This window comes from Colius striatus, chromosome 2 (assembly GCF_028858725.1).
Source record: "Colius striatus isolate bColStr4 chromosome 2, bColStr4.1.hap1, whole genome shotgun sequence".
Lineage (NCBI taxonomy): Eukaryota > Metazoa > Chordata > Aves > Coliiformes > Coliidae > Colius > Colius striatus.
The window spans coordinates 99,586,999-99,600,660 of NC_084760.1; positions in this window are offsets into that span (position 1 = coordinate 99,586,999).

Here is a 13,662-nt window from a genome sequence, read left to right on the forward strand (position 1 = left end):
CCCACCACTGATGGAGTAAGTCACAGTGAGGGGATGGGAAACAATTTACAGTATTTTCTTTGACAGGACATTTTCTGAACGGCAAAACCCGTGGGAACGGCACTCAGCAACCAAATTCTCAGTGAGTTAAATTGAAAGATAACAGAGGAAATTTGCAACCAGAAGAGAAGGAGGAGCAGATAGAAGCTGAACTCTCTCTCAACAAAAAAAAAAAAAAGTGCACAAGGCACTTGAGGCACCTGATTGCAAAAGGGCAAAAGCTGCTGGGGGCACTGTGGAGCATCTGAATGGGAGACCGGGGCAGAGGAGGTGGCTGCAAGCGGGGACATCACTGGGGGCAGCTGTGGTGGGGCAGGCAACCCATCTCCCCTTTCCCTCCAAAACCCCTGCAGTACAAAGTTTCAAAACAAAGAGAAAAGGAGTAAATAGTTGAAGAAATGTGTCTGAGAAGCTGTTGTGTGAGACCATGTGTCATCAGGTTTTGATTTTCTATCATCGTGTGAAGCACTGAACAGATCTTGAGAGTGAATTCAGTGACTTGATCTAAATGGGCTGTCTTGCACGTGAATGTGGCTTCTCCACAACAGTGTGCAATGACTGAAACCTCTTTCTGGGACAGGCACAGATGTTCTGTACAACCATCACTAGGAAGAAACACGGTGGTGCCCTGGCTCAACTGGTCACTGCATTGAACCGTTTGTTCTATGGAGGATTAATTCTGTTCAATCGCTACATAGTCATCCAGCTGCTTTTATCTTTGAGGAAAGGGTTGTGCATAGACTTTTTGCAGGTCATATAGGATAGAAATAATTTGGCTTGGCAGATGTGTCTGAAGGATAATGCATGAGATGCTATTAGCAAGTGATTCATTTAAATTACAAAGAGAAGGAAAATATTAATCCACCACTTTCGATCTCATGACTTCTTAATTTTTCCTACTAAGCTTGCAATAAGATTCTGTCAAAGCAGGAAATAGTCTGATAGTACTGGTAGTGCTCACCATGATCTCTTTAATTCAAAACCAGCTATATTGCAGGAGGAATTACTGTGAAACAGCAGATACTGCATTAATGTTGATGCTTACAATGCCTTTTGGACTTTTTTTTTATTCCTGACATGTTTGAAAAAGCTTATTGGGCAACATCTGGCATTCACACCCCTATTACTAATGTTGTGGGTCATGCTGACAGTGTACTGTTGAGGGGTGTCTGTTTTGTTTTCTTTTTCTGTAGTTCTTATGATGCGTCTCTACAATACTTCTCTCTGCTGCCCATGAGAAATGCCTCACTGTAAAATTATGATTAATCAGTTTCTCGATTATTTTTGTTGTTTTTTGTTGTTTGTGGGTTTTTTCCTCCCGCACTGTGCATTTATTTACAGCAATATGGCAAAGCAAACTCTGGTTTGTGTACCAGCAGAAGTTAAAAACACTGCAGTTTGTGGGTTACTTGCAGTCTGCAAGTTATTTCTAAGAGTTGAATGGAATTTCTGAAAGAATAAAGCAATGGCCTCTTTACCTCCACTGTCAGGTTACTTAAGAAATGCTGAGAGCCACGGGAGCATACAAACCGGACTGCAGGCAGCTGTACCACTACTAGCTGATCCCCAGCTGTGGCAAAACTCTCCCTCTGGTTCATCTGCCTGAGCTGCTTCCCAGGCCTGCTCCCTGAGCTATTGCATCCAGTGATCTTGGCTGGCCTGGGCTGGGGACCTTTGCTCCTCCGGTTTGCTTTGACTGATAGACCAGGGAGAGCTTCTGCAAGTGGGTGAGTCAATGGATACAAATGAGGTGTTTTGCTCTAAACCTTGATTGCACCCAGCAGGACTGAATACTCTATTTGTATTGTGCTGACCACCTCAAGAGTTTACATCCCACTTGGATTTTTTTGGGGGAAGGAGGCTTTGGGACTTAAATCATTGCTGATTAGAAGCAAATAAATACAGAGCAAGGAGATGGTGTTAGTAGTCATGCAGCAGCCTATTTCCATTGCCTCTTGGATGGGGTCACATAAAAAATGGGATTTCATTCCTTCTGCACTCACAAATGTGCCTACACTGACCGTTTTAGTCGTTTCCAGGGGAAACAGCAAGTTATGTGAATGATCCTCGCTCTCACCATTACCTGGCTTCTGATAAACAGCAAAGGGGCTCTGCTTTGTTTCAGAAACAAGCAGAATGGGTCACTAACTCTTCTTTTTTTTATGAGAAGAAAGAAAATACTTTGTGGGATCATATCTTAAGGTCCTTGTTGTTTATATCTCATTCATAGCCGAGCAATATATTCCCAGTTTATGTAACAACAAAGTTAATAAAATAACCTTTGTTTTGATGCACTGAATGATTCACCGTCCTCCTTTGTGGCTGTTTTGTTCAAAAATAAAGGGAGGAGGAAGAGAGTGTATTCTGAGTACAAAGGGAGAAGATAAAAGCACCCATCTGTTTCTGTACCTCCTACGTAATATTGCCATAGTAACAAGGAGCAGAATGCGGCTGTTCATCACTGAATGCCGAGGTAAAGCAGACACTCTTCTTTTTCAAAGGAATATTAGTAAAATACTGATTTTTTTTTTAAGGAGTCAATAAGGAATTAGGAAAAAATCACCTGCCTTATATAGCACACTGTCAGCTAATAATAAAGTTGCCACTTTGAAAGAAGAGAGGGCAATTAAGGCATTTAGCAAACATTTATAATGCTGTAAATCAGAGTGTTTTATTGGCCACACAAAGCCATGCTGAGCTGTGAAGTGCAATCACAGGTAATATATTCTGACATGAAATTTACATGAGACGATCAGCTCTTTTTTCTGCCTAATACATCACTGGCATGGCAGTTGGCTGTGGCTATTGCTAAATATTTGTACTGCATCATTGACTGTGTTTTAATCCAGATTAAAGTATAAATGAGTAAAATGTTTTGTATACTTAGGATTGCATGATGCCTCCTACATCCTGGTGCTATTTTTTAACCACTAAACCACCTCTGGAGGGGATGAAATTCTGTTGCAGACGTGTGCACCTTGCAATTTCAGTGAAAAAAGAAATAGTTTGATTATTCTCAAGAGTAACATTTGAGAAGGATGAGAGAATCCATTTCAGTGGATTGGTACTAGTGTAATTTAGTGTTGCTACTGTAACTTCTCTGTGCTTTGCAGCAAGTATTTGACTTGTGGCATTTGAGTTTCCAATAACATTTTTTTTTTTTTTTAAAGTTTTCTGTGTTTGATCAAAGGATGAATTAAAAAGGAATTTTATAACTCTGCACACAGTCCCAAAGGCCTTGTTAGTTTGAGGGTTGTTGGCTTATATTTTTTCCTGAATGTTTTTTTTTCAGCCTGAAGTGTATTTAAAAGGAGGGCTTGAAGCATGGAGCAGAACTTTGCTAGCAGACACAGCTGCCTCCTGGGCCAGGAAGGTAAGAAGCAGCTGAAAAAGCAGCATCATGCGTGTGTTTGGGGTTGAAACACAAGGACAAGAGCTGGAGGCAACAGATCTGGTGAAAGTCCTTCGTCCTCAGGTGGGTGGGAAAATGATATAGATTCAGGTCAGAGCCAGGCTGAAGGGGTGGAAAGACTGAACTGGGAGGAATGATCGCTGGGGACTGTCACTGTTGGAGCCTGCAGAAGTGGAGACTGAGACAATGCACATGGTGCCATTTCTGTGAGAAGGTAGGAGAAAGGCTGGCAGTCACATCTTCCTCTTTGCAAAGTGTGCCCTAGGAAATCACACAGCCACACACACCATGGTTGTGGAGTCAGGCATGCAAAAGTGAAGTGTGGGGTAATTCATGCATCCTCACTTATTTACATACATAGACTTTTTCTAAGTCACCTCAGCATCACTTACAGCTTAGGATTTACTGTTCCTCACCCAGCCCAGTTGTATTTCTAGGGATTCATTATGCCTTGCTGTGATGGGTTTTACAACAGCTCCCTGCACTGGTGACAACGATGCCAGAACCTGCCTGATTATGCAGCCTGTTGGACTGCACATCAATATGTTCTGGTTGACGAAGTTGCCTGGTAAAAGGCTGGCAAACCTGAGCTTTTGCCTCCTGAGCATATTAATGAGGGCTTTCTTGTGTTTCATGTGCCCCAGAATCTGTGTGTGGGTAGGGAACAAATAAAGATTGTGTGACTCTGTCTCTTTTCATGGTTTGAACAGTTGCCTAAAGGATATTTTCATTGCTTGTCTGTGAGTAATAAATACTTTTTTTTTTCTTTCCCCCAGTGGGACTGGCTGATCTGACTTGTGGAGCTCCTGTTTCAAACACAGCTCTTAGGTCTTTAGGGGCACCTTTGTATGGGAAACTGCATGTTCCTGTGGAGGCAGGAGGCTGGGGTTTGGAAGAAGGAAAATGTGTGGATTACTCTTTCTTGTAAGATTGCTGTTAATTAAAACAGAAAGCACACAGTTTGAGAGACAAATGAAGAGCAGGATTCCTCTCTACCTGATTTGTGCCCTTTGGGGAGAGGTATAGCCTTGTGCACCTTCTCTTTTCCTCATCTAGCAGGCTCAGAAGTGAAGTAAATATCCTCAGTGTCATCAACAGCCTGGTTGTTACATTGCAGTGTTGAAGAGATTGGGGATGTGGGCTTGAACTCACTCATGCAGAAGTGAGTGCAGTGACTGCTACTAGCCTGTTGCTTAAAGTTTATCACTTCATAGGACAGTTTTACCATTAGACAGACGACAGTGAAATGCTTCTGCTTATAAGGGAGTCCAAGCTCCTATAGACAGCTAAATCAATAGTTAATTCACTACAATAACTTTCAGTGAAACATCTGAGTGTAGATTTGAGAAACATTCTTCTCAGTTACTTCTTTGTTACTTTTGGAACTTTAATATTTTTTCTCCCCACCTCTGCAGCCAGGATAGTAAAAATGTCAGTGCACTTATGAGCAGGGCAAATCTTCAGCACTGAAGCTCCAGGCTTTGTCAGACACTGCTGATACGGGGTTTGGTGTCTCACTTGGGACTTGAATGACAGTTCACTAGCCTAATGCCTGAAAACCTGATGAGTTGATGCCAAGTGTTGCCTCACTGTAAGTGTATGCGTCCTTTGACTGCTGTAGATTTGGGCCATTATCTTCATTGATATGTGGTTTTGCACAATAAAAATATGTTTGCATGTTGGAAAATGATAAAGTGCTGAGGTTAGATCTGTAGTGTGTATTTTCTATGGAATTTTGTTTAAACTCTTTAGAAAAGGTAGACAATGTATTGCCTAACAGAGGAGAATGAAGCAATGTTGGCACGAGGCAATGTTAGATCAGGTGGGTTCAACACAGAATCTTGTGTACAGCAGGCAAATAATCCAACCCATGACTAACCAGGTAAGAATGTTTTGGCACAAACGTGGGCAGATTTGTACTTAGATTTAACAGAACATTTACAGTGACTTCTCAGCAGTCATGTTTACTTGGAGCCAAATCTGGATCACGTAAAGGAAGGACAGGTACCCTAACGTATGTATTTGATTATTCATCTGATGAATGCTTTTTCTGTTTTTCCTGGTTTACATGCCAGGATACTGCACAGTATAACTTGTCTTTGTGTGATGCCAGCCTTGTATTGCTTGTGTTGTTACTTTTTCTTCCAACAACCACTTGTTGCTCACCTGTCTCAAGGCTGAGTTTACCCTCGGCCAGTGCTGTGGGGGATATGGAAACTTACAGTAAAATATATACTACATACAAAATCTTAAGCGTTGCAGGTGGAGAGTTGCATGAGCTTAAAAGGAATCTTAGGCTACCTTACTCCAGAAAGTTTTCTCCTGGTGGTTTGATTGCTGCTTTATTTAGCTTTCTGCCCTTTTGATGTTGGACCAGAAATATGCTTCAGAACTGTGTTGGTAGGGAATAGGTGAATAGCCACAGACTTACTCCAATCGCTCTTCATCTAAGGTAATCTGTATATCAGTGTTCAGTGTACACTGAAGATGGGAGCTTGCTGAATTGTGTCAGAATAGTGCTGCTGACAACCAATGTGTAGGAAGAGGCAAATGAGATTTCATCAGGGAGCTGCTGCAAGGTGGAGGTGGGGGAAATAGGAAAATAGGGTTGATGTGAAGAAGAGTGGGCAGGAGCTTAGGGATGTGGCACAACAATAAAATACCCCAGTCTGTGGCATGGTTCCTTATCTCAGAAATCCTGTGATGTCCACAGGGTTCTCAATATCATCTTGCCTCAGGAGAACATGAGCACCTGCGCCATCTGTCAACCTTGTCCTCTCTGAGACAAGATCCCTGTGTTAACTCAGTGTGAGATTACATTCATCCATATACATAGTGTAATTGGCTCTTATTCCCTTTGCAGCTTTTGACAGGACCATAAAAGTTTGCTTTGCCTCACTGCTTAAGATCTTTCAAATGTGGAATTTAAAATCAAGGTAAGAATGGACATGTGTGCAATTATTCCAGCTGATTTTGTCTCTCTCTTTAGCGCTCTCACAGAACACCATTACCATAAGGTGACATTGGTCACTTCTTCACTCCAGGCACTCTTACTACCTCATACTTCAGGGTGAAGGCTATGAGGTAGATAACTTCAGGGTGAAGGCTATGAGGTAGTTACCAAGGCTTTTCTCAGCATACCACACTTTTCTCAGCACAGTGGGTCCCTGCAGGCCATTCTGAAGGGTGGGAACTGCCAGGATTTTGCATGTTTGCTCATGTCCTTGGTAGCAAAGGATTACTTACAATGCAAGCAGGATTCTTCCCACTGTGAGCAGTGTGCCTATTGAGCAGTGCTTTGGTGTTTAGCCAGGGACAGTTTTTGCAAGCAGGTGGGAGGAGGAAGTAGTGGTGTGTTTTGCTTGTGTGTGTATGGGTTTCTTTTTTTAAAAACAAAACAAAGTTTCTTTTTATATGTTTGGCATTTTTATTTTGCTTTTTACTTGTTTTCACATCTGCCTCATTTTGCTGCTTAAATAGATAAACATTAGATTCACCGACTTTCAAAATCAGTCACCAGCATTCTTGAGGCTTCATAGAAACAAATTGTGCCAGTGAGAGAGATAAGCAAATTTGCACAGAAATATTTTCAGTAATTAAAGGTATTTCTGTGAGATGGTAACAATTTTCTTTGCAGGTGTCAGTCTCCTGTAAATAAGAAAGGTGTGTTCAGACTTTGTCTCAAGTAGCACTCTCCTGAGGCAAATGAATGTATCTGTTCTTAACTGAGTTGTGTTGCCTCTTGACCACTGGTGTGGGAGCTTGTACCACCTCAGAAGCATTACCACGAATGCTATGGCTTGGGATGAAAGGATTGCTTTCTGAAGGGTCTGTTTCTTGCAATCATACTTAAGAATTTGCTGAGCTCTGGAAAGTATCAGACTAAGCCAAAGCTGGATGCTGAACAGTTGACAGTGTAAAATAAACCAAGAACAAACAATGTCACAGGTAGAATTCACTAAATTGCATCAGATCTCCCTGTATCTGGTACACGAGTACTTCAGTTCCTTAATCCAGAGCTGTGATCACAGGTCAGTGCAGGACAAAGAGCTGACCTGTTTTGAGCTCATGCCATTAAACAACTCGTTGCTACCCAGACCTCAAAAATGAGAGCATGTCAGGAGCTCATCCTGAACCTGTAAGTTGTGCTTGCTTGAAATGCTTGCCATTTTCTAAAGCTTAGAGAAGGTCTGACACATACCTTGTTCAGTCAGGTAGTGCAGCTCTTCTAGAGCAGTCTAGTTTTAGTGAGGTAGTAATGAAATGTTTTTAAAAGCTCATATGCTTTTTTTATTGGTCTGTAGTCTAAGCAAGGCTTAGTTTCCTTGATATCCCAATAAAATTATGTTTTTCAAAATGTGCAAAAGACACTCAACCCACTAACATAGTTTACTACTGGTTTGTATCAAAACTGTGGGCAAGCCTTGTCTGCCTGTGAGCCACCAGAGCTATTATACTGTCACAGGCTATCCCACCAAGCCTCAGGCTGTTGCCTATGTATGTCCTGCAGGTTCTGAGCCATACCTGCCTACCTGGTAGGGATGTTCCTGACATACTAATTGTATGACACATGGCACAAGCTGCCTGGCATTTCAGCAGGATTTGTAGGTTGTATAGGAGCCCACCTTCGTGGTTTTCTGGTGAAGCCTGGTGAATTTTGACTGTTCAATTTTGTTCTGTACAGCAGAAGAGTATATCTGCTGATGTGTTAACTTGTAAGTGTACACAACTTCTTCAACTCCATTTTACTGGAGGTGTCTGAGAACCAGAAGTGGGCTCTTGGGTTTTGAAGTATGTGTAGCACAAAAATATGTTAAGGGCAGCTACATTCCAGTTGCGTTGTGCTTATCTACTGAAGTTATCCCTGAGCTTCTCATCTAGGGGCAGCAACCCAGGCTCTCATGTTGAGTGAGTTACTAAAAACCTTAGAAACATGGTGCTCACACTTGTTCTTTATACTGTGAAATAGTTTGTTAGCCCATGTTATTGCTTGATATTAGCAAAATGAACAGTAGATGCATGAATTACACATATTTTATCAGAGTCTGAATTATATATTAGCAGGGACAAGCATCCCAACAAGTATCTTTTGTTACAATTCCACAGCCCCTCTTTTTTAACATCTTTTTATGGAAAAAGTAAAATCAGAAGCAGAATATCAAAGATGGCAAAGAGAGGAGGAGAAAGAGCAAAACAGAATTTAGCAACAAAGGTAAGGAAGGTATGATGAAACAATCCCTGATGGATCAGGTAATGCTGTTTTAGCAGGTTATCTGACAAATAACACTGATGGATTTCAGGATTTCTGATCAATTAGCAATGAAATGGCTCAGTTACTGAGGGGCTAGAACTCCCTGTCTAGTATCCAGGTGCAAAGAGTTTCTGTAGTGGTGGAGTGCCTAGGTAATTCTCGATTTAGCTGATAAGAGAATGGATTCTGATATCAGTTGTGTTTATCCTACATACATTTTTAATTTGTTTATTTTTGTTCTTTGTTTATGTCTGTGCAGGCAAGAGAAAAATTTTACTATATAGCCTGATGCTGAACACAATCTTCAAAAAAACCTCTTATTGTACCTACACGCTAAGAGAAATTAGATTTTTAGGTGTGATGTATTGCTGCTACTGTGCTGCAGTGCTGCTTGTTTTCAACAGCTAGCAGATGAGAGTTTGCAGAGGTAAAGAGTTATTTGGTCATTTTTAGGATAGAGTATTCACCTGTGCACCAAATGATTGCTGACTTCAGTTAATCTAGATGTTAGAGGGACAGTATTCATCAGTATTAATGGCATATGGCATATGTAAATATGTCAGCTTTTTTTAAACCCTTTTGTAGTCAGTGTTGTGAGATACTCTCATCATTTTCTAATGGTTAATGCTCACCTCCAGTAGAGCACAGGAGGAGGTCAGAAGCTGATTTCCCTGCATCTTTACACTGTTACAAAGACACCTTTTTATTCTGTTGAAAGTTTGAATATACTTTTCTTTGAGAACGCTGTCCTATGGCTTTTCTTTTCCCTCCTGTTGCTGCATCTCTGAGTACACATTGGTATTCAAGCATATTAGGTAGCTGAAATCACTTCTCTGGATGTTAAGGCAGTTCACAATCCCAGCTCACAGAAAGTCAGGCATCATATAGAAACAAGACGTAAAAGTCAGTTAAAAGACCCAGATATTCTGCACAAGTGGGCTGCAAGGCATGCAGGTACCTGAAGCTCAAAGAGGGCGAGTGAGCAGCCGTTGTTACTAAATGACAGTCGGACCAACGTTGCCATCTACTGGGGATTGTGGGGATTTGCAACAGCGGGAAAGTAGCCGGGAAGTTCTGATATTCGTAGTCTGGAGTTGGAAAAGTGTGCAGATAATAGTGTGTACAAGTTAGCAACTAAAAAAGAGAAACCTCCTTCACGGGTTCCTTCTAGTTGAGTTTAGAGAAAGGAGGCTTCCAGAAATTGGGGAAGGAAAATATTTCATCTATTAAACCAGCCAGTGCCTTCCTCTTTCTCCAGGGAAAAAAGTCTACTACCACTGTGAGAATCTTCATCCTTTAATGGACACAGGGTGAAGCACAGTGCCCAAGAATAAGGAAAAGAACAGGTGCTGAATGCTTTCTTCACCTCAGTCTTCAATAGTAAAACCAATTGTTCTCTGGGTATCCAGCTCCTGAGCTAGAAGACAGGGATAGCATGAAGTCCCCCTTAGTCCAAGGGGAAACCTGCTGCTGCACCTCAACAAACACAAGTGTATGCAACCTGATGGGATCCACCTGAGGGTGCTGAGGTACCTGGCAGAAGTGCTCACTGAGCCACTCTCCATCATCTACCAGCAGTCCTGGATTGCCAGGGAGGTCCCAACAGACTAGAGGATGGCAAATGTGGCCATTGAGTGACCATTGTAATGAGTGACAGGACAAGAGGAAATGGCCTTAAGTTGTGCCAAGGGAGGTTTACACTGAATGTTTTGAAGAACTTTTTACTATGAGGCTTTTTAGACACTGGCACAGGCTACCCAGGGAGTTGGTGGAGTCACCATCTCTGTGTATAATTAAAAGATGTGTAGATGAGGTGCTGAGGGACATGGTTCAGTGATTGGCTTGGCAGTGGTTAGTGGTTGTGCTTGACACTCTTAAAGGTCTTTTCCAATCAAAATGATTCTACAATTCATAGAATCATAGAATGGTAGGGGTTGAAAGGGACTTTTAGAGATTATCTAGTCCAAACCACCTGCTAAAGCAGGACCACCTAGATCAGGTCACACAGGAACACATTCAGGAGGGCCTTGAAGACCTCCAAGGAAGGAGACTCCACACCCTCCCTGGGCAGCCTGTGCCAGGGCTCCCTCACCCTCACAGTGAAAGAGTTTTTTCTTAAGTTTAGATGAAACTTTTTGTGTTCCAGCTTCATCCCATTACCCCTTGTCCTGTTGCTAGATACAATAGAAAAAAGGGATGTCCCAACCTCCTGACACCTACTATTTATATGCTTATAAATATTAATGAGATCCCCCCTCAGTGCCCTCTTCTCTAGACTAAACAGCCCCAGGTCCTGCAGCTTTTCTTTGTATGAAAGGTGTTCCATTCCCCTGATCATCTTGGTGGCCTTGCACTGGACGCTCTCCAGAAGTTCTCTGTCCTCGAGCTGAGGAACCCTTAACGGGACACAGGACTCCAGATGAGGCCTCACCACGACAGAGTAGAGGGGGACAAGAACCTCTCTTGACCTGCTGCCCACACTCTTCTTGATGCATCCCAGGATGCCATTGGCCTTCTTGGCCACGAGGGCACATTGCTGGCTCATGTTTAGTTTATTGTCAACTAGGACTCCCATATCTCTCTCTGCAGAGCTGCTCTTCAGCACTTCGACCCCCAACCTGTACTGGTGCATGGGGTTGTTCCTTTCCAGATGCAGGACTCTGCACTTGTCCTTGTTGAACCTCATGTGGTTCTTCTCTGCCCAACTCTCAAGCCGATTGAGATCCCGCTGAATGGCAGCACAGCCTTCTGGGGAATCAACCAGTCCTCCCAGTTTGGTGTCATCAGGGAACTTGCTGAGGGTACACTCTGTCCCCTCATCCAGATCGTTGATGAAGATGTTGAACACGACTGGCCCTAGAACCGATCCCTGTGGAACTCCATTCTATTTCCAATTCTAATTTCTTGAAATGTACAAGAATCTCTACGGGCAGAAAAATGCTATATACACACGCTACTAGCACTCTATGAAAAGCGAATTTCAAAAGCAGAGACTACAGGTCTCAATGTCAGATTTTAGGTTGAAACAAAATCTTGCACAGCAAAAAAAGGAAAAAAAAGTGTGAAGCTGAGGGTCATGAGGATGTCAGACAGAGGACATAACAGCAGGAAGGATGTAGCCAATATTTACTGCTTTTAATAAGTCTGATGTGTTCTATTACTGGAAAAGAATAGTTGGATTTTTTTTATCGTTAGGGAACTCTGTTGGAAAGCCAGTTTGTTACAAGAAGCAAAATAGCAAATAAAAGACTGAGAAATCCCTTTAAGAGCAACAGTTTGAAAGCAGATGTCAAAACCTGCCTTTGTAGAGTCATTATTAGTTAAGCAGAGCTGATGTGGTTGAACAGGGTGCTTACTTCAACAGAAGGGAGCAGTGACAGTTCTACTTATGACAGTCTTCATCTGACTCGTATGTTGGGGCATTGCCTTGTGGAATGATTGCCGAGCAGGGTGGTGGTACAGCTGTATCAACAGCTGCGTAAAGGACAAAAAAGAAAGCAGAATTTCTGAAGATTTCTGTCTGTTCTCACAAAGTGACTTTGTGCTAAATGAAAAGAAAGGGCAAACCTCTCCCCTACCTCTGCTCCGGTAGGTGTATGAAATCCTTTGAATTACAAGAAAAGGTTTATTTTCAGAAAGGCTCTACTTATGTTTTCCTTTGAAAGTTTTTTTGGTCCAGCAAAGGACTTTCAGTCTCCAGTTCAGCTAAAATAGCCAGATTGTCACTGAAGGCATGGCTTATTAAGGTGTGTCTTCAGCATAGATGCAGAGATGTTTCAGCAATTTATGCATAACAACAAAGACAAGGCAGATTTAAAAGCATAAAAAATGGCAGTACGGTAAGCACAATAAGAGCAAAATAAATCAGGCAAACTGGAAGGAAGGCGAAGATACCTGAAATATTAAACCCACTTTTCTAGTTATGCAGTCACTGCAAATGTAACTTGCTAAGAGTAAGGAGTGTGATATATTCCCTTTTCTTGCTTTAGTTTGGTATACAAAGAGATTCTGAAATGAATCTTTTAAATAAACTAAGATCTTTTAGTAACAGACAGAATTAAACTCACTAGGCTTAGAAATCGCAGACAACCCAGCAATCTCCAAACAGTTTTTATAGCTTGCAATTCACCAAATGCCAATTGTGGAAATCTCCTTCCTGTCTGTCACTCAGGTTGCTAATGCTGCCGTTCTTTTATGGACTCTTACTTCTTTACAGTTGCTACTTTTTTTTGTTCCCCTCAGAAGAGGAGAAAGCTCTCAAAAATTTTCACAGGTAAGGCGTGCCATATTTTCAGGAAGCACTGGGCAACAACCTTGTCTTGAGTGGAATAATACATCTATTTTGGAATGATACATCTAAATGTTAAGTGTTTTGTATAGATTTTGTAGGTTTTGGTCTGTCAGCTCCTGTATGCATCAAATTTTTTTTGCTTCTGACTATATTATTTTGTTCAGCTATGAATTTCCACGTGCTGTCTGAGACTGTTATTGCCCAGTTTGTTATTCTGTTTTTACAAAATCTTGTTAAGCTGTCTTGGTGACAGGAATATAGCCAGAGCAGTGAACTGAATAATATTTTGTTCATTTAGTACTAGCCTGCAGGCAGAAGCAGCTCTTGTCCCCTCTTTTATGTACTGTTGCTTCTGTCAGCCTGTGGATCTTGCAGTGAGGTGCCCTGTTGCCCCTTAGTAAAGCTTCCCCTGGGGTATCCTCGTTTCTTCACATTAGTTATTCCTCCGACAGGGTCTGTGAAGACATGAACGTGTTGGCCTCTGGAGTAGATGCCACAAATCAGTCTAGCACTTCTTTCTAATTTTAATGGAGATGAGCTACTAGTTGTAATTTCTTGAATCTCTTAGTTAGGATGTAGAGAGACCATAAATCTTAGAGCAACAAACATCCCGAAATCCTGCGCTTTGAAGTGAATAGGAGCACTTGGGTCATCAGCAGTTTTGGGAAA